At 39.7% G+C, this 21,644-nt stretch overlaps 1 protein-coding gene across 2 annotated transcripts in view; it reads left to right on the forward strand.

The window, feature by feature from the left end:
• The first annotated feature begins 275 nt into the window (after positions 1-275).
• Positions 276-21,644, forward strand: part of NTN1 (netrin 1) — a 221,502-nt gene continuing 200,133 nt past the window's right edge. For both annotated transcript variants that reach the window (XR_014225866.1, XM_082271470.1), the window contains exon 1: positions 276-599. The gene's annotated coding sequence lies outside the window, so the exon portion shown is untranslated. The remainder of the gene's footprint in view (positions 600-21,644) is intronic.

Genomic DNA, 21,644 nt, shown 5'->3' on the forward strand with positions numbered 1-21,644 from the left:
AAGTTAAACATTTTGGGAGGGGTAGAGTTTTTCTGTGTTTTTTTTTCTTGTTTTATTAAAAATCCCCAAATTATGTTACAATATTTCAGAAAAAAAAATAGTTAAAATATTTTTGAAAATTTACAAAAATTATTATTTTTTTTCATTTAGTTTGCCTTAAACTGAATATAAATAAAAAAAATTGTGTGCCTTATTTTTTTTTATTATTTTTTATTTTTTTTACAGTAAGGTTCTCCTCTTTTATTTTAGCGCACAGAAGCAGCTGATTCCCACCTTCTGGATGTCAAATTAGCCCCAGTTCAGGCTCTTTGGGAACCACAGGACCATGAAATCCTCCAAACACCCCTTTACAGTCCCAGCCAGAGTGCCACTTCAGGCTGGTGACCCCCCCAACTCTCCACACCCCTTCCAAAAGCTTGGAAACCCGTCACAAGAGCTGAAGAATGTCACACCCAGACCCGAAGCAGGTGGAGAAGACAAGGGACAAGCGTTACACCAAACGCGTGGCTGCATATTTTGGAGAAGACTTCTCTCGGCATCATCAGTTGGTCCGGTGCGAGGAGCCACACCGATAATTCCTGAAGACTGGCTGCCTGAAGGTAAGACCTCCTCCTCCTCTCTATAGGGTGTCATTTCCAATAGCTGAGAATAATTCTCTCATCTTCAATGACACCCAAAGAACCGTATAACGGGGATGGGAAGGGATCCAATTTTTGTCCATTAAGAAAAAAAAAAATTGAAACCAAAAATTTGTAGCTTTTTTTTTTTGTTATACATTTACGGCTTAATGTAATGGAAAAAAGTAAAATTTTTATGTAACTTTTTTTTTATTTTTATTTTTTTAAATCTTTACCCAAATACTAAACGCCTTGAATTAGTCCCTGGTAATTATTTTGGCATTTCAGAATACCAAGTGGTTGGAATAATGCTCGCCATTCATCCCCCACTGGCTAATCTGCAAGAGAAAGCCAGCAAGACACACAAAATGCTATTTGCTGACAATTCAATAGAGCTGTCACTCTCCGAACGCAACAGCCCCGATCGTTTCAAAATGGGCTTGTACCGGCATTTATACAAAATGTCGATTTTACTTGCTGGGCAGCAAAAAAAAAAAAAATCCTTTTTTTTTTCCCATTCTACCAGTCGCAATTGTTGTGCCAAATAAAAAAAAAAAAAAAAAAACCTGCAAATTATATATTATTATCTATAGAGTGGGCACAAAACAGCCAGCATTTTGTATGTTTTCATGTCCTTAGAATATACCCTAGATCATGGCTATGTAAATAATTAATTGAGGAGGCTGTTTAATGTGATTTGTTATAGTGATTCATTGTAGCTCATTTAAGTGAGAATTCCTTTTTTTGCCTTTCCTTTTGCCCGAAGGACAAACAATTTTATAAAAAAAAAAAAAAAGTAAGTACAAGAGGGTAATTAATTTGATTTTATGTTAGTCAGCTGTATAAAGTGTTGTAGTTATTTCTAAAGGATTTCAAAAAGAATAGTTAGACATCTAAAGGTATAAAAAAAAAAAAAAAGTAAAATATATCTAAAGGAAAAAAGGAAAGGGAAGATTGCATTTGCACACCAGAGATGTAATAATGCTGCATAATTTTATTTTATTTATTTTTTAATTTAGAGGAAATATTTTTTTATTTTTTCCTATATTTAATGTAGAGTGTGGGTATGGTTTTTATTTGTAACTAGTTTCATTTTAGATGTTTAAGAGCACTTTGACATAATGAAAATGTGAAATATCCGGACACATTAAAAGTCTTTATTACAAATCTATCTATACATAGCCACAGGTTGTCACACTGGCAGTATATACAAATGTTAAAAAAAAAAACTAGAGAGCTTATACTGTAAATAGAATATATATTCACACAAGGTTCTATTAATAATAATAATTATTATAATGATTACTAGTAATAGTACTATTATTATTGTTCGTATTATTATTAGCATTTTTATTCAGGTTATTACTAGTAATATTGTTATTATTGTTAGTATTATTATTTTTTATTTTTATAATTAGTAGTAGTATTTTTATAATAATATTATTAATATTATTATTATTACCAGTAGTAGTAGTAGTACTATTTGTATTGTTAGTATTATTATTAGCATTTTTATTTGTTATTACTAGTAATATTTTTGTTATTGTTAGTATTATTATTTTTTGTTTTTATAATTAGTAGTAGTATTTTTTTATTATTATTATTACCAGTAGTGGTAGTAGTAGTACTTCTTTTTTTTTTTTTTTAGTATTATTATTTTATATTAATAATATTGTTAATTTTTATATTACTATTTGTAATATCATTTTTGTTAGTATTATTATTAATATTATTATTTTTATATTATTAGTAGTAGTATTTTTTATAATATTAATATTATCAGCATTTTTCTACTATATGCATTTAACTTTTAAAACCAAGTTTCAAAGTTTCTAAGCCCACCCCATGTTTAATTTTTTTTCTTCCTAATTTTTCTTTTCTTTTCTAATTTACTGACATTCTAGAAATATGTTTCCACTCATAACTCTGAGGTGTATTTGTGTGTGTCACTCACAATAGGCCATAAAGCAATTTTTTTGCACAGTAGGCGATAACAAAAGGTGAAATAACCAAAAAAAGAAAAGCTGCTGATCTGAAAGTGAACACAAAGTTTCTATAGGTACACGATAGAAAAGCGGAGATCCAATTCTGTAGAGAACAATAAAAAATGTTTTTTTTGTGTTCGGGAAATCGCGGCTTTATTTCACAACTTGTGGTGTTAAAATTATTGTGGTATAAAAAAAAAACTAATTCCCTCACAGATTTCCAAAATGGATCGGATTTTACCTATCTTTAGGCAAACTGCCAAAATAGCGATCTGTTTGTTTGACCAATAACACCCGATAGTGATCAGGGCGGCCATCTTTTTAGGTGCATTTTGCTGAAAGTCTAGTATTTTATTTTATTTTTATTTTTTTGTGATAATAACCTTTAACCCCAGTGGGCTGTTTGGTCCTCTACAACCTGCCACATTGGGGAAGATGTAAACTGAAAAAAAAAATGTAAAAAAAAAAAAAAATAGAAAGAAAAAAAAAAAATTATATATTTTTATATATATATATATATTATTATTATACAGGATTAATATAGTGCCAACAGTTTGCACAGCGCTTTACAGTGTGGGGGAAGACAATACAGTTACACTACAATTCAAAACAGGAGGAATCAGCTAGTTAGAGCTTACAATCTAGAATATATATATATTAGTAATATTTTTTTATATTATTAGTAGTAGTATTTTTTTTATATTATTTATTATTATTATTATTATTATTATTATTATTGTTATTATTATTATTATTATCAGCATTTTTTACCTATCCTTAGGCAAACAATATAATATATATATATTGTAAAAATAAGAACTCATGGGACTTGAAGGATGAACACTGAGTGATAAAGGTTATCTCTGAGTGCTGCCTGATTTATAGGATTGTATAAAATGTGATTAATAATCATATTAATAAAAATACAATATAATAGTAGTAATAATCATATTTCTCAACCCAAGATTGCTACATCCCTGCCAAATTAGTCAATTTGAAAAAACAAACTCCCACCCCCCCTAAAAAAAAAAACAACAAATAAATATATATGTGTGTGTATGGATGTGCGTGTGTGTGTATAGATGCGCATATATATATATATATATATATACAGATAGATAGATAGAACGGGGGGGGGATTGCTGCACAAAAAGTTTTAGTGAAAATATTTTAAAAAATTTTCATGTAAATAGTCTTGGGCTGAAAAAAAATAAATAAATAAATAAATAAAAATATTTATATATATATACATTTTTTTTTTTTTTTCAGCCCAAGACTATTTACATTATTTGCAGCCTCAGTCAAAACTTCACAAACTCAGTTCACTGACTGATAACTGCTTAAATATTTTGCAGGCAAGAAAGAAAAAAAAAAATGGGAATTTATCAAAGTGTATAAACAAAATAAATTTGGGGTTGTCAGCCATACTCTACATGATGCTGGGGATAAATTGGAGAACAGATCTGTGTTGTAACACTTTTTTTTATTTAAATTATTTTAATCATTTCGCTTTTTTGTTGCTGGTGTAAAAAAGAAACTATGTTTATTTTAATGTTATGTTTTTATATTTTTTTATATTTTTAAAATACAATTTTTTTTTTTTTTTATATATTTTTTTTTGATGCTGGATAAAATCTGCTGAGATGGTCATGGTTTAGGAGAAGTGGGGGAGTTTTTGTTCTGTAGTTTGTCAGTGCGGGAATGTCACTGCCCAGAGGGGAGAACGCTGTGAAGTCGCCTTAGGGTGACGGGCGGTCTCGCCGCACAGCTAGTCAGACAACCGGTTGCTTCACGTAGAACACTTTGACTTTAACCTTTGGAATAATATTTTAGCCGATCTCCTAAGAGCAGAAATTCACCTCCACTTTCTGAGCAGGAGAGGGACGGCGATTTTGCGCACTGCGGGGGCAATTAGCACTTTAATGATTGTCTGGGCTGTGATAACTCAATCATGATGGAGTGACACATGGAACCTCCCACTACAAAAAAAGTGTAAGTTTTTTTTTTTTTTTTTTTTCTTGAACACGCTAAGACATTACCTGTGTTACTGGATTCCATGTAAATCACGCTGCATACCTGTCTGCTGGACGCAACATGGTCGCTGCAACCAAGCTGCGGGTTCCAGACGCTGAGGGGCTTTGGTGAGTCTGAGGACTGGAAAAATTGTCCTGAATTTTCCCCCATTGTTTGTGATTGCCTGGTAGAATCCCAAGGACAGTACATGAGTATGGGCTGCACCAATAACACTCCTGGGGGGGGGGTTTACTAAGGGGAATTAGACTGTGTGCTTTGCATGTAAAGTTGCACTCATTTTCCTCAGAGCTTAGTGAATGAGGTGAAGCTCCTTGCACCTGATTGGGTATTCTTTACAAAGTGTCGCTCTGGGGGGAAATAAGTGCAATTGCACAAGCAAAGCGCACAGCCTGAGCAAGCAAGGCGCACAGCCTGAGCAAGCAAAGCGCACAGCCTGAGCAAGCAAAGCGCACAGCCTGAGCAAGCAAAGCGCACAGCCTAAGCAAGCAAAGCGCAAAGCGCACAGCCTAAGCAAGCAAAGCGCACAGTCTAAGCAAGCAAAGCGCACAGCCTAAACAAGCAAAGCGCACAGCCTAAGCAAGCAAAGCGCACAGCCTAAGCAAGCAAAGCGCAAAGCGCACAGCCTAAGCAAGCAAAGCGCACAGTCTAAGCAAGCAAAGCGCACAGCCTAAACAAGCAAAGCGCACAGCCTAAGCAAGCAAAGCGCACAGTCTAAGCAAGCAAAGCGTACAGTCTGAGCAAGCAAAGCGCACAGCCTGAGCAAGCAAAGCGCACAGCCTAAGCAAACAAAGCGCACAGCCTAAGCAAGCAAAGCGCACAGCCTAAGCAAGCAAAGCGCACAGTCTAAGCAAGCAAAGCGCACAGCCTAAGCAAGCAAAGCGCACAGCCTAAGCAAGCAAAGCGCACAGTCTAAGCAAGCAAAGCGCACAGCCTAAGCAAGCAAAGCGCACAGCCTAAGCAAGCAAAGCGCACAGTCTAAGCAAGCAAAGCGCACAGCCTAAGCAAGCAAAGCGCACAGTCTAAGCAAGCAAAGCGCACAGTCTAAGCAAGCAAAGCGCACAGCCTAAGCAAGCAAAGCGCAAAGCCTAAGCAAGCAAAGCGCAAAGCCTAAGCAAGCAAAGCGCACAGTCTAAGCAAGCAAAGCGCACAGCCTAAGCAAGCAAAGCGCAAAGCCTAAGCAAGCAAAGCGCACAGTCTAAGCAAGCAAAGCGCACAGCCTAAGCAAGCAAAGCGCACAGCCTAAGCAAGCAAAGCGCACAGCCAAAGCAAGCAAAGCGCACAGTCTAATTGCTTTTAATAATAGTAAATCCACCCCATAGGGTACTACAGGATCCAATCAGGGAGCTTCATACAAGGACAGGGATCTTTACTTTCAGACAAATCTCAGGGGTACCTTTTTGAAAATAATGATCCCTTATGCTGATGTTTTTAGCTTTATTGTGGTTGTAATCCTTCAATTACATGCGATTTGACAGGTCGCACCCTATTGTCGGCAATGGCCTCGGTTCAAAACGATGCAATGCCAACTTTGCAGTGCCGCATCGATTTGAAAGGAATAGTTCCTGCGCTACTTTTGGCGATCCTTTTTTTTTTTTAAAGGTTAACTTATTTATGGCAATTTTGGCTACAACTTGCATAGACCTCTCTGCATGAAGCCGCACAATTGTCCTCAAAATTGCACCTGAAGTCGCAAACTGACATGCAGCATTGAAATGGTGCGATTTCAGAAGAAGTCACGCGATTTCAAAGCCGCATTCAATGTGAACGAGGGCAAAACCTCAGACATAAAATATGAACAAAGCATTTCCCTCTATAGTGTGTACTTCTCTCAGTCCAGAGCACTAAGTGTCATTTCTGTCTGCTGCTTCCTTCCTCTGCATGAGTCACTTCTGATACCAAGAATTAAAAGGTGATGGGGGAGGGAGCTCCAGCACACAGCCTGTGATTGACAGCCTCAGCTCTGTTCCTGTGTGCTGTGTAAAGTAGGGGGGGGGGGTCTCTTCCCTCCAATCAGCTCTCCTCCTCACTGAGCTATGCTCTGAGTGTAACTTCAGTTCCCCGCCCCCTGCTTTCTACCAGCTCAGACAAGCTTTATACTGAATTTTCTGCACTTTGAACGGATGTGGAGAAGAGAAGACTGCAGATAAACCGGTACAACTTATGTAGGCAGATTTGTTTAATCTCTGTATCACCAGACACTTCACTGGGGATATGGAAGGGTTTATAACCACTTTGGGTTAGGATTAGACAGAGGAGACACAGGAGAGGGTTTTGACTCAGGAAATAGGTAATGGACCTACCCCAAAGGTCAGGAGGTGTGGCCTCAGAGGTCAAAGCTCCACCTACTGTTGGACACAGCTGGTGGCTCTGGCGGGTGCTCTGCTTAGTGTTGGACACAGGAAGTAGGCGTGGACACAGCAGGGGGATTTAAACACACTTTTTTATTTTATTTTTAAGTGAGAAATGGGCGATGGTTAAATGTTTCACATTTGGAATTAGGACCAGGAGTCCCAGGTTTACCTGACAGTCCCACATCCATGTGCTCAGTCCGGGGATGCCGTGTCCCGGGCTGTGTCCTGGAATCGCAGCATCACCTTTATTTGAGTTACTGAGCATGTGCAGTAACTGAAAAACTTTATTACTGAGGGTAACGGCAATGGGTGGGCAGTGTCTGCATAATTAGGGGAGGGGCATGAACTAGGCAGGGTTAACCACATCCAATCCAGCAGGTATATGTGTGTGTGTGTGTGTATATGTATGTATATGTGTATATTTTATATATATATAGTGCTTAAAAAAAATTAAAGGAACACTTTATGATCAGAGTATAGAATCAAGCCATGTAAACTCCTGAATATTGATCTGGTCAGTTAAGTAGCAGAGGGGGTTTTTAATCAGTTTCAGCTGCATTGGTGTTAATGAAATTAACAGGTGCACTAGATGGGCAACAATGAGACGACCTCCAAAACAGGAATGGTTTTACAGGTGGAGGCCACTGGCGTTTCTTTCCCTACTCATTTTTCTGACTGTTTTTCCCTGTTTTGCATTTGGCTCGGGTCAGTGTCACTACTGGTAGCATGAGGCCATACCTGGACCCTATAGAGGGGGTCAGTGTCCCTACTGGTAGCATGAGGCCATACCTGGACCCTATAGAGGGGGTCAGTGTCACTACTGGTAGTATGAGGCCATACCTGGACCCTATAGAGGGGGGTCAGTGTCACTACTGGTAGCATGAGGTCATACCTGGACCCTATAGAGGGGGTCAGTGTCACTACTGGTACCATGAGGCCATACCTGGACCCTATAGAGGGGGTCAGTGTCACTACTGGTAGCATGAGGCCATACCTGAACCCTATAGAGGGGGTCAGTGTCACTACTGGTAGCATGAGGCCATACCAGGACCCTATAGAGGGGGTCAGTGTCACTACTGGTAGCATGAGGCCATACCAGGACCCTATAGAGGGGGTCAGTGTCTCTACTGGTAGTATGAGGCCATATCTGGACCCTATAGAGGGGGTCAGTGTCACTACTGGTAGTATGAGGCCATACCAGGACCCTATAGAGGGGGTCAGTGTCTCTACTGGTAGTATGAGGCCATATCTGGACCCTATAGAGGGGGTCAGTGTCACTACTGGTATTATGAGGTCATACCTGGACCCTATAGAGGGGGTCAGTGTCACTACTGGTAGTATGAGGCCATACCTGGACCCTATAGAGGGGGTCAGTGTCCATACTGGTAGCATGAGGAGATACCTGGACCCTATAGAGGGGGGGTCAGTGTCACTACTGGTAGCATGAGGCCATACCTGGACCCTATAGAGGGGGTCAGTGTCCCTACTGGTAGCATGAGGCCATATCTGGACCCTATAGAGGGGGTCAGTGTCACTACTGGTAGTATGAGGCCATACCTGGATCCTATAGAGGGGGTCAGTGTCACTACTGGTAGTATGAGGCCATACCTGGACCCTATAGAGGGGGTCAGTGTCACTTCTGGTACCATGAGGCCATACCTGGACCCTATAGAGGGGTCAGTGTCACTACTGGTAGTATGAGGCCATACCTGGACCCTATAAAGGGGGGTCAGTGTCACTACTGGTAGTATGAGGTCATACCTGGACCCTATAGAGGGGGTCAGTGTCACTACTGGTAGTATGAGGCCATACCTGGACCCTATAGAGGGGGCTCAGTGTCACTACTGGTAGCATGAGGCCATACCTGGACCCTATAGAGGGGGGTCAGTGTCACTACTGGTAACATGAGGCCATACCTGGACCCTATAGAGGGGGTCAGTGTTCCTACTGGTATTATGAGGCCATACCTGGACCCTATAGAGGGGGGTCAGTGTCCATACTAGTAGCATGAGGCCATACGTGGACCCTATAGAGGGGGTCAGTGTCAGTACTGGTAGTATGAGGCCATACCTGGACCTTATAGAGGTTGCACAGGCAGTCCAACTCCTCCAGGATGGCACATCAATACGTCCCATTGCCAGAAGGTTTGCTGTGTCTCCCAGCACAGTCTCAGGAGCATGGAGGAGATTCCAGGAGACAGGCAGTTACTCTAGCAGAGCTGGACAGGGCCATAGAAGGTCCTTAACCCATCAGCAGGACCGGTATCTGCTCCTTTGTGCAAGGAGGAACAGGATGAGCCCTACAAAATGACCTCCAGCAGGCCACTGGTGCGAATGTCTCTGAGCAAACAATCAGAAACAGACTTCATGCCTGAGGGCCTGATGTCCTCTAGTGGGCGCTGTGCTCACTGCCCGGCACCATGGAGTTTGATTGGCATTTGCCATTGAACACCAGAATTGGAAGGTCCACCACTGGCACCCTGTGCTTTTCACAGATGAGAGCAGGTTCACCCTGAGCACATGTGACAGACGTGAAAGGGTCTGGAGAAGCCGTAGAGAACGTTATGCTGCCTGTAACATCGTTCAGCATGACCGGTTGGGTGGTGGGTCAGTGATGGTCTGGGGAAGGCAAATCCATGGAGGGACGCACAGACCTCTACAGGCTGGACAATGGCACCCTGACTGCCATTTGGTATTGGGATGAAATCCTTGGACCCATTGTCAGACCCTACGCTGGTGCAGTGGGTCCTGGGTTCCTCCTGGTGCACAACAATTCCCGGCCTCATGTGGTGAGAGTATGCAGCCAGTTCCTGGAGGATGAAGAAATTGATACCATTGAATGGCCCCCCACGCTTGCCTGACCTAAATCCAAAAGAACACCTCTGGGACATTATTTTTCGGTTCATCCAACGCCGCCAGGTTGCTCCTCAGTCTGTTCAGGAGCTCAGTGATGCCCTGGTCCAGATCTGGGGGGCAATACCCCAGGACACCATCCGTCATCTCATTAGGAGCATTCCCTGATGTTGCCAGGCATGCATACAAGCACGTGGGGGCCATACACAGTACTGAGGACCATTCTGAGGTCCTGCAATGACATTTCACCAAAATGGACTCGCCTGATGCATCATTTATCACTTTTATTTTCGGGGTGTCTTGGAGTTCAGCCCTCTGTAGGGGGATAATTTTCATTTCCATCAAACGATGTGGCATCCTTTCCACCCTAACACATTCCCCAGTCCATACCAGTATAGATCCTAACACATTCCCCAGTCCATACCAGTATAGATCCTAACACATTCCCCAGTCCATACCAGTATAGATCCTAACACATTCCCCAGTCCATACCAGTATAGATTCTAACACATTCCCCAGTCCATACCAGTATAGATTCTAACACATTACCCAGTCCATACCAGTATAGATCCTAACAGATTACCCAGTCCATACCAGTATAGATCCTAACACATTACCCAGTCCATACCAGTATGGATTCTAACACATTACCCAGTCCATACCAGTATAGATCCTAACACATTACCCAGTCCATACCAGTATGGATCCTAACACATTACCCAGTCCATACCAGTATAGATCCTAACACATTACCCAGTCCCTACCAGTATAGACCCTAACATATTACCCAGTCCATACCAGTATAGATCCTAACACATTACCCAGTCCGTACCAGTATATATCCTAACACATTCCCCAGTACATACCAGTATAGTTCTACTTCATCCCAAAGGTGTTCTATCAGATTGGGATGAATTAAAACTATACTGGTATGTACAGATTGTGCAGGCCAGTCAAATTCCTCCACCCCAAACTTGCTCATCCATGTCTTTATGGACCTTGCTTTGTGCACCGGTCCAAATCATTTGTTTGAGGGGGGATTATGGTGTGGGGGGTGTTTTTCAGGGGTTGTGTTTGGCCCCTTAGTTCCAGTGAAGGGAACTCTTAAGACGTCAGGATACCAAGACATTTTGGACAATTTCATGCTCCCAACTTTGTGGGAGGAGTTTGGGGATGGCTCCTCCCTGTTCCAACATGACTGCGCACCAGTGTACAGGGCAAGGTCCATAAAGACATGGATGAGCGAGTTTGGGGTGGAGGAACTTGACCGGCCTGCACAGAGTCCTGACCTCAACCAGACAGAACATATTTGGGATGAAATAGAACGGAGACTGCGAGCCTGGCCTCACAAATGCGCTTCTGGAAGAATGGTGAAACATTCCCATAGACACTCCTAAACCTTGTGGACGGCCTTCCTAGAAGAGTTGAAGCTGTTATAGCTGCAAAGGGTGGAGCCAACTCAATATTGAACCCTACGGACTAAGACTGGGATGCCATTAAAGTTCACATGTGTGTAAAGGCCGGCGTCCCAATACTTTTGGTAATATAGTGTATGTGAAAAATTTTCTAAATTGACCCAAATGACAACTGGTTAAAATGTGTCCCATTGGCATAGACACCAACTGTCCTAGGTTGGCCTAACAGTCCTACATCTATGTGCTCTGTTCCAGTGATGCTGTGTCCCGGGCTGTGTCCCGGGCTGTGTTCCGGGCTGTGTCCCGGGCTGTGTCCCGGGCTGTGTCCCGGGCTGTGTCCCGGGCTGTGTCCCGGGCTGTGTCTCGGGCTGTGTCCCGGGCTGTGTCTCGGGCTGTGTCCTGGGCTCACAGCATCAACCTCTTTTGAGTTACTGAGCATGTGCAGTAACAATGGAATTGCCAAAGGTATCACAGCCATGATTGAGCATTTTCTGCACAATTAGAGGTGTGAAGTGGGCAATGTTTAAACGTGTCCGATAGACGCCAACTGTCCCAGGTTGGCCTAACAGTCCCACATCTATGTGCTGTGTCATGGTGATGCTGTCCCAGACTGTCCTGGGATCACAGTATCACCCTTATTTCAGTTACAGAACATGCACAGTAACTCGCAAAGCTATTACCAAGGCTGTGACAGCCGTGATTGGGCAGTTCCCGGATAATTGGGGGTGTGACCGCCCAGATAGTGCGTGTCATCTGAGCTGGACCACCCACAAAGTAAGCAGGACCACCTGAAAGAAAGATGTGATGTGTGTGGGCCGGAGCTCGCAGTATCCCAGGGACTGGAACACAGAGGTTGGCAAGTATGCGTTGGGGAACGTTTCCCTTCACTTCCTGTTCTTTAAGCCACAAGAAGTCATGGGAAATCCCTCCACAGTTCAGAAAACGCCATCCTGGTCAGCGGTCACCGGAACATGAGTCCACATTGGAAGGTCTCCCCTCCATTTTTGTTCTGGTGACAACTGAAAATGGATTGTCCCCTCACTTTTTGTCTCGATGACAATCATGTTCTCCAGGACAACCTGAGTGTGAATCTCCTCATCTGTGACACAGACAGCATTGACTTCCTGGAATCCACCTGCACTTAGTTCAGGCATGCAGGCAAGAGGATGTGCTTAGCTGAGAGAGACCCTCCTCACCCCTTTCCCTCCCCCCTCCCCCCTCCTCCAGATGAAAGGGAAAAAAATGCCGAACAAAGACTCCTGGGATATATAACATCAATTTTGGCCTAGGCCAGAAAAAAGGAAGTAACTGAAGCACAAAAAAAAAAAAAAAAAAGTTTAAAACAAGTAAACATAATATATGATATATAATCTCCCTATCGATTGGGCTAGTCTGAATTTTTCTGGGATTTTGTAACAATGTAGGAAAGTCCTTTTCTTTTTATGTATTTTTATTTCTGTTTCTATGTAAAACATTTTTTTACATTTTTATATATATATATATTTTTGTTTTATTTATTATATTATCTGTTTTTTTAATCATTTCATTCCACCTGCATACATACAGTATAGGCCTACCGTATTAAGGAGTTAAAGAACTGCAGACTGTAAACTTTCCTAATATCTATTATTATTGTTATTATATTACTATTTCTATTTATTATTTTAGTATTTCTATTTTTTATTATTATTATTATTGCTATAATTTATTATTATTTATCATTATTATTTCTATTAATTTACTATTTCTCTTATTATTATTATTATTTTATTTATCTTTTTTTTTTTTTTCTTCTTCAATTCTTTATTTTAAAGTTTTTGTACAGGGATAGGTTGAGGACATAACACAATTACAGAATACATACAGTTCTAAAAAAAATCGATAGCTCAGCAAACTAATCTGAAATGAAACACATTGTATCTATTTATGATATTCTGTTTATCTTTTATTGTTTTTTTGTTTTGTTTTGTTTTTTCTTGCAGCCAAGCCATGCAAATATCTTGTTTTTTGTTTTTACTATTTATATTTTTATTTTTTTTTTACAAATGATTTATTATAAAATTACAATTTTTTTATTTCATTCCACTGGTGTGCTGCCACAGAACATGTGTACTGCCGGTGTTAAGGGGACTGCAGATTTTACCCTTCCTAATAACGTAGGAAAGACCTTTCTATTTATGTATTTCTATTTATTTCTATGTAATATTTTTTCTTTATTTTTTTACTATTCTTAATATTTATCATTTATTTTTCTATTTTTTAAATTATATTTATATACATTTTTTTAAGTGTCGGTTCACACTGATCCGACTTGTCAGGAGACTTGGTCGCCTGACAAGTAGCTTCCAATGCTGTGCAATGGAACCATTCTAATCAGAGCGACTGAAGTCGCTCCGACTTAGAAAATGGTTCCTGCACCTTTTTTTTGAAAAGTCGGAGCGACTTGCATTAACTTCCATTATGAGAAGTCGTTACAAGCTGCGCCGAAGTCGCGGTGCACGGGCGACTTCATTAGTCGCCCGAAGTCGGGCGACTTCGAGTCGGATCAGTGTGAACCGACACTTAATTCTTTATTTTAAAGTTTTTGTACAGGGATAGGTTGAAAACACAATTGCAGGAATCAGGATACACTGACATGAAACATACAGTTCTAAAGCATCGATAGCTCCGCAAACTAATCTGAAATGAAACACATTGTATCTATTTATGATATTCTGTTTATCTGTTATTGCTTTTATTTTTTTTTTTGCAACACACCCATTCAAATGTCTTGTTTTTTGTTTCATTTTTCTTTTCCATCAACATTTTATAAGTAACATGTATGCCTATCCCGGTGTCAACCAATTATTCTTTTTCTTTTTTTTTTTTTTTTTTTTTTTAATTCTTTGTGTCATTTTTAACTTTTACAAAGAAAAAAAAATAATAATTTTTTAAATTTTCAACCACAAGTGGTGTGCTTTTTTTTATTTTATTTTATTTTGGTTGTTTTTGATGAGGTAAAGTAATGTTATTAAAATAGGAAAGTTTGTAGAATTTTAATGGCAATTTTTATCTTTTGTAAAACTGAACAGTGGTTGTGAAATCCCCTTCTGTTTTGCTCGGATATAATTTTAAGTTTCTTTAGCAAAGATTTAAAGGGAAAACAATGTGGCACGTACTTGGATAAGATCAGATATAAAGGATATTATTTTAAATTTAAACTACCGGTACTTGAGGGATGAGCGGAAACCATAAAAAGGACCAAAATGTTTTTTTTTACGTTTTTCAACCACAAGAGGTGTACTTTTTTTATTTTTTTATTTTATTATATTTTGTTTTAGTTGTTTTTGATGAGATAAAGTAATAATATTAAAATAGGAAAATGTGTAGAATTTTAATGGCAATTTTTATCTTTGGTGAAATCCGCTCCTGTTTTGCCTGGATATAATTTTAAATTTCTTTAACAAAGATTTAAAGGGAAAACAATGTGGCACGTACTTGGATAAGATCAGATATAAAGGATATTATTTTAAATTTAAACTACTTGAAGAATGAGCAGGAACCTAAAAAGGCCAAAAATCATTTTTTTCATTTTCAACCATAAGAGGTGTACTTTTTTATTTTCTATTTTATTTTAGTAATTTTTGATGAGATAAAGTTATTATGTTTTGCCTGGATATAATTTTAAATGTCTTTAACAAAGATTTAAAGGGAAAACAATGTACTTGGAAAAGAGCATATATATATATATATATATATATATATATATATATATATATATATATATATATATATATATATTTATATATATATAGGATAATATTTTAAATTTAAACTACTTGTAGGATGAGCGGGAACCCTAAAAAGGCCAAAAATCATTTTTTGCATTTTCAACCACAAGAGGTGTACTTTTTTATTTTATTTTATTTTGGTTGTTTTTGATGAGGTAAAGTAATGTTATTAAAATAGGAAAATTTGTAGAATTTTAATTGCAATTCTTTTCTTTTGTGAAACTGAGCAGTGGGTGTGAAATCCCCTTCTGTCTTGCCCGGATGTCATTTTAAATTTCTTTAAAAAAAAAAAAAAAAAATTTCTTTAACAAAGATTTAAAGGGAAAACCACATGGCACGTACTTGGATAAGATCAGATATAAAATATATTATTTTAAATTTAAACTACTTGAAGGATGAGCAGGAACCTAAAAAGGCCAAAAATAATTTTTTTCATTTTCAACCATAAGAGGTGTACTTTTTTATTTTCTATTTTATTTTAGTAATTTTTGATGAGATAAAGTAATGTTATTAAAATGGGAAAATTTGTGGAATTTTAATGGCAATTTTTATCTTTGGTGAAATTCCCTCCTGTTTTGCCTGGATATAATTTTAAAAATGTCTTTAACAAAGATTTAAAGGGAAAACAATGTACTTGGAAAAGAGCATATATATATATATATATATATATATATATTTATATATAGGATAATATTTTAAATTTAAACTACTTGTAGGATGAGCGGGAACCCTAAAAAGGCCAAAAATCATTTTTTGCATTTTCAACCACAAGAGGTGTACTTTTTTTTATTTTATTTTATTTTGGTTATTTTTGATGAGGTAAAGTAATGTTATTAAAATAGGAAAATTTGTAGAATTTTAATTGCAATTTTTATCTTTTGTGAAACTGAGCAGTGGGTGTAAAATCCCCTTCTGTCTTGCCCGGATGTCATTTTAAATTTCTTTAAAAAAAAAAAAAAAAATTTCTTTAACAAAGATTTAAAGGGAAAACCACATGGCACGTACTTGGATAAGATTAGATATAAAATATATTATTTTAAATTTAAACTACTTGAAGGATGAGCAGAAAACCCTAAAAAGGCCAAAAATAATTTTTCTAAGGTTCCATTAACTCTTCCATTTCAGAGAAGTTTGTATTTGTTTAACCCCGGCTATTCAGTCGTTGTTTTCTGCAGACTAAGAATAAAAAAAAAAAAAAAAGTGCACGCACGTATAAACTTGTGTGCACAGCGGACCACCTCTCTGACCGCTCCCATTCAGGTTTATTCTCTTTAGAGGAAGTATCAGTTCATAAGAAATAAAAAGATTTCTGAAGTTGTTTAGCCGACATTGGACTTTGTTTTACCTCGGAAAGAAATTTTCTGTCCACCTGCTCTCCCCAGAAAAGGGGGTCATTCGAGTTCAGCGGGATGATGTGAAAGTTACACCCCTCGAACAGGGCCGAGAATAAAACAAACCGCCGGTCCCCATATCAACAGAACGGTGACGTCCCCCCCCCCCATCCCACCCAACTCCCATTCATCCACCATTGTCCCCCGGAGACAAAGTTGTCTGCTTTTCTTTTGTCAGATTGATATTAAAATCATTAAAGACCGCTTTCAGTATGGAAATGGGCATCGGACAAAGGTCAAATCGCTTGCTTCTCCGTCTGATTCGGGTGGAATATTAATGGGTGGAGGAAGAAGGGAGGGGAATCTGGAATTTGCTCACAGAGGCTAAAATAATATGGATTACCTGATTGGCCGGAGTAGTTGGAGTTGCCTCAGAATCTGAACGTTGAACGCAGAGGTCAGAGTTTTACCACTTCCATTGCAATTTCGGCTACAGAATTATTTGGGGGGATTTGGTGTTTAGAAACCCATGGGCTCCCTTTTAACGACATAAATAAAATATGGTGGCTGATAACGTGTAGCCTTAAATATTCTCTCTTGGGTATTTTTATTTTGGCAGTTGTATTTTGTACAATTTTTTGTATTTTTTCTTTTGTATTTTTATTTTGTAAAATTTGATAAAAAAAAAAAAAAAACTTTCAGTAAATATAGATTGCAAAAAATAAATTATATAAGTTATATACAGTATCTGACAAAAAAGTGAGTACACCCCTCACATTTTTGTAAATACAGTAAACCCCCCTCCATTGCTGGGGTTACATTCCAGGCCCACCCGCGAAAAGTGAAAATCCGTGAAATAGAAAGACCCTACACTCTAGGCAGTTTCTATAACTTTTACTGTACTTTTAACCACTTGCCGACTGCCGCATGACTATTTACGTCGGCAGTCAGCCCCTCGCAGGCAGAGCGACATAGTACTACGTCGCTAGCCTGTGAGGGTCTAGGGAGTGAGCGCGGGCCCCCGGAGGCGCGGTCACGGACCCCCCCCCCCCCCACGCGTGTGACCGGCGGACCCGATGTCCTCCGGTCACTCGGCGATCGTCGGTGCAGAGGGAGAAAGGCAGGCGGCTGATGTAAACAAAGCCGCCTGTCATTCTCCCCTGTGTAGGAACACTGATCATACGGTTCTACTATGTAGGACCGTTGATCACTGTTCCTACACCTCAAGCTACATCCAATCACAGTTAAAATCACGCCCCTAGGGACACACACAGCCCCTCCCTCTCAAAAAAGTTAACCCCTTCACTGCCAGTGTAATTTTACAGTAACAGTGCATATGTATAGCACCGATTACTGTAGAAATGTCACTGGTAACCCCAAAAGTGTCAAAAATGTCAGTCAAGGGTCCGATCTGTCCGCCGCAATGTTGCAGTCCTGCAAAAAAAAATCGCAGATCGCTGCCATTACGCGTTAAAAAAAAAACAACAAAAATGACAAAAATCTTTCCCTTTTTTAGTAAACGTGATAACTTTTGCGCAAACCAATCAAAATACGCATTTTTTTTTTTTTTTTACCAAACATATGTAGCCTAAAACAAATTGGCCGAAAATGTTAAAAAATTTTGATTTTTACTTTTTTTTTTTTTTTTGGGAATTTCATATAAAAAAATGTGAAAAATATTGTTATTTTTGCAAAATTTACGCTCTTTTTTTGTTTATAGTGCATGATCAAAAAATCGCACAGGTGATCAAATACCACCAAAAGAAAGCTCTGTTTGTGGGAAAAAAAGGACGTCAATTTAATTTGGGGACAGCGTCGCACGACCGCGCAATTGTCTGTTAAATTCACGCAGTGCCGAATCACAAAATAGGCCCTGGTCAGGAAGGGGGTAAAATCTTCCGGGGCTTAAGTGGTTAAAAGCATTTTAAGGCGGAGTCCCGGCCTCCAAATCAAATCGATTTTGAGCCATCCGCTTGCTGAGTGTCAACTGAAAAAGAAATTGATGCTCCCAAATTTTTCCAGTGCAGGTGTGGCATGCCCAGAAGCTGTGCATGGATGCCACACTTGCACTGGAAGTAACGAGAGGGGCCAGTGCAGGGCACTCTGGGACTCCGTCACCGAAGAGGACGCGCTGGCTTCAGCTGCCCACACCTGAGATGGCAGCGCTGGAGAAGACCCGGGGAAAGTTCAGAGGCTATCCATTGTGGAATGTACTAGCCCTGACTGTCCCGGGGGGATTTTTATCCAAACCCCCCCCCGAGGCCAGAACTCCGCTTTAAGGTCTTTAAACACACTTTTAAAACAATAGAAACACATTAAAAGATACTGAGAGACAGAGCAATGGAAAACACAAAAATATTTAATTTAACAATGATTTAGTAAAATAATATTAATAGGTCTTCCAGAAAAAAAACGCAATATACCCGGACCGCAAAAACTGAACCGCGATATAACGGGGGTTTGTAAATATTTTATTCTATCTTTTCATGTGACAACACTGAAGAAATGAGACTTTGCTACAATGTAAAGTAGTGATTGTACAGCTTGTATAACAGTGTAAATTTACTGTCCCCTCAAAATAACTCAACACACAGCCAATAATGTCTAAACCGCTGGCAACAAAAGTTAGTACACCCCTAAGTGACAATGTCCAAATTGGGCCCAAAGTGTCAATATTTTGTGTGGCCGCCATTATTTTCCAGCACTGCCTTAACCCTCTTGGGCATGGAGTTAACCAGAGCTTCACAGGTTGTCACTGGAGTCCTCTTCCCCTCCTCCATGATGACATCACAGAGCTGGTGGATGTTAGAGACCTTGCGCTCCTCCACCTTCTGTTTGAGGATCCCCACAGATGCTCAATAGGGTTTAGGTCTGGAGACATGCTTGGCCAGTCCATCACCTTTACCCTCAGCTTCTTTAGCAAGGCAGTGGTAGTCTTGGAGGTGTTTGGGGTCGTTCTGTTGGAATACTGCCCTGTGGCCCAGTCTCTGAAGGGAGGGGATCATGCTCTGCTTCAGTATGTCACAGTACATGTTGGCATTCAAGGTTCCCTCAATGATCTGTAGCCCCCCAGTGCCGGCAGCACTCATGCAGCCCCAGACCATGACACCCCCACACACGCCTGACACCATCTGACACCAAATAAGTTTATCTTGGTCTCATCAGAGCACAGGAGATGGTTCCAGTAATCCATGTCCTTAGTCTGCTTGTCTTCAGCAAACTGTTTGCAGGCTTTCTTGTGCATCATCTTTAGAAGAGGCTTCCTTCTGGGATGACAGCCATGCAGACCAATTCGATGCAGTGTGCGGCGTATGGTCTGAGCACTGACAGGCTGACCCCTCCCCCACCCCTTCAACCTCTGCAGCAATGCTGGCAGCACTCATACTTCTATTTCCCAAAGACAACCTCTGGATATGACGCTGAGCACGGCACTCAACTTCTTTGGTCCACCATGATGAGGCCTGTTCTGAGTGGAACCTGTCCTGGTAAACCGCTGTATGGTCTTGGCCACCGTGCTGCAGCTCAGTTTCAGGGTCTTGGCAATCTTCTTATAGCCTAGGCCATCTTTATGTAGAGAAACAATTCTTTTTTTGAGATCCTCAGAGAGTTCTTTGCCATGAGGTGCCATGTATGTGACCAGTATGAGAGAGTGAGAGCGATAACACCAAATTTATCACCCCTGCCCCCCATTCACACCTGAGACCTTGTAACACCAACGAGTCACATGACACCGGGGAGGGAAAATGGCTAATTGGGCCCAATTTGGACATTGTCACTTAGGGGTGTACTGACTTTTGTTGCCAGCGGTTTAGACATTAATGGCTGTGTGTTGAGTTATTTTGAGGGGACAGTAAATTTACACTGTTATACAAGCTGTACACTCACTACTTTACATTGTAGCAAAGTCTCATTTCTTCAGTGTTGTCACATGAAAAGATAGAATAAACTATTTACAAAAAATGTGAGGGGTGTACTTACTTTTGTGAGATACTGTTTATATGTATACAGTATATAGTGACTGAATGGAATAGCTTACTCACTTCCTTTTCCAGCTGTATTAAGTTGGCCATACACTGTTAGATTTTTGTAAGAACGCTTGCACAAAAATAGTTCTTCAGAGCATTTCACTTAAGAAAAAAGGAGGGGGAGGGGGGGTGATCTGACCCGTATAGGGAAGGTACCAACATCCTTTATTAGAATTCCATCATCAGTAATACACCAACATGGGATTTTTTTAGGTACCAATGAAACAGTTATATAAAATGATATATATTTGTTTAGAAAATGAAAATGTATAATTTTATAAATGTATAATTTAAAAGTTGCATAAAATTCACAATAATAATAATATATTAATAATAAAAATAATAATTTTATGAGTTTTATAGAACTTTTAAATTATACATTTATAAAATTATACATTTTCATTTTCTAAACAAATATATATCATTTTATATAACTTTTTAAAAATTCAATTTTTATAAAATAAAAAAAAAAGTATATAATTTTATATAGCTGGTGCAACAAACACCATTTAAGTTTAAATGCCTTTTTATTACGATGAATAAATTTAAATATTATTATTAATAAAATGTATCCTTCATTAAAAAAAAAAGTATTTTAACTTTAACCGCTTGCCGACCGCTCACAGTATATTTACTGCGGCAGTCAGCCCCTCACAGGCAGAGTGACGTAGGTCTACGTCGCTCGCCTGTGAGGCTCTGGGGAGCGAGCGCGCGCCCGCGGATGCGCGCTCCCGCGCGGTCACGGACCCCCCCGCGCGTGTGACCAGCGGACCCGATGTCCGCCGGTCACTCGGCGATCGGCGGGGGAGAGGGAGAATGTCAGGCAGCTTGTGTAAACAAGCCACCTGTCATTCTCCTCGCTGTAAAAACACTGATCACTCGGATCTAGTATGTAGATCCGTTGATCAGTGTCCTTACAGCTCAAGCCACAGCCAATCACAGTAGAAAGCACGCCCCTAGGGACACACACAGCCCCTCCCTCCCAAATAAAGTTAACCCCTTCACTACCAGTGTATTTTTACAGTAACAGTGCATATGTATAGCACTGATTACTGTAGAAATGTCACTGGTAACCCCAAAAGTGTCACAAATGTCAGTCAAGGGTCCGATCTGTCCGCCGCAATGTCGCAGTACCGCAAAAAAAATCGCAGATCGCCGCCATTACACGTTAAAAAAAAAAACAACAAAAATGACAGAAATCTTTCCCTTTGTTAGTAAACGCGATAACTTTTGCGCAAACCAATCAAAATACGCTTTTTGCGAT

The sequence above is a fragment of the Pelophylax lessonae genome (assembly GCF_965119305.1).
Source record: "Pelophylax lessonae genome assembly, chromosome: 11".
Taxonomy (NCBI): Eukaryota; Metazoa; Chordata; class Amphibia; order Anura; family Ranidae; genus Pelophylax; species Pelophylax lessonae.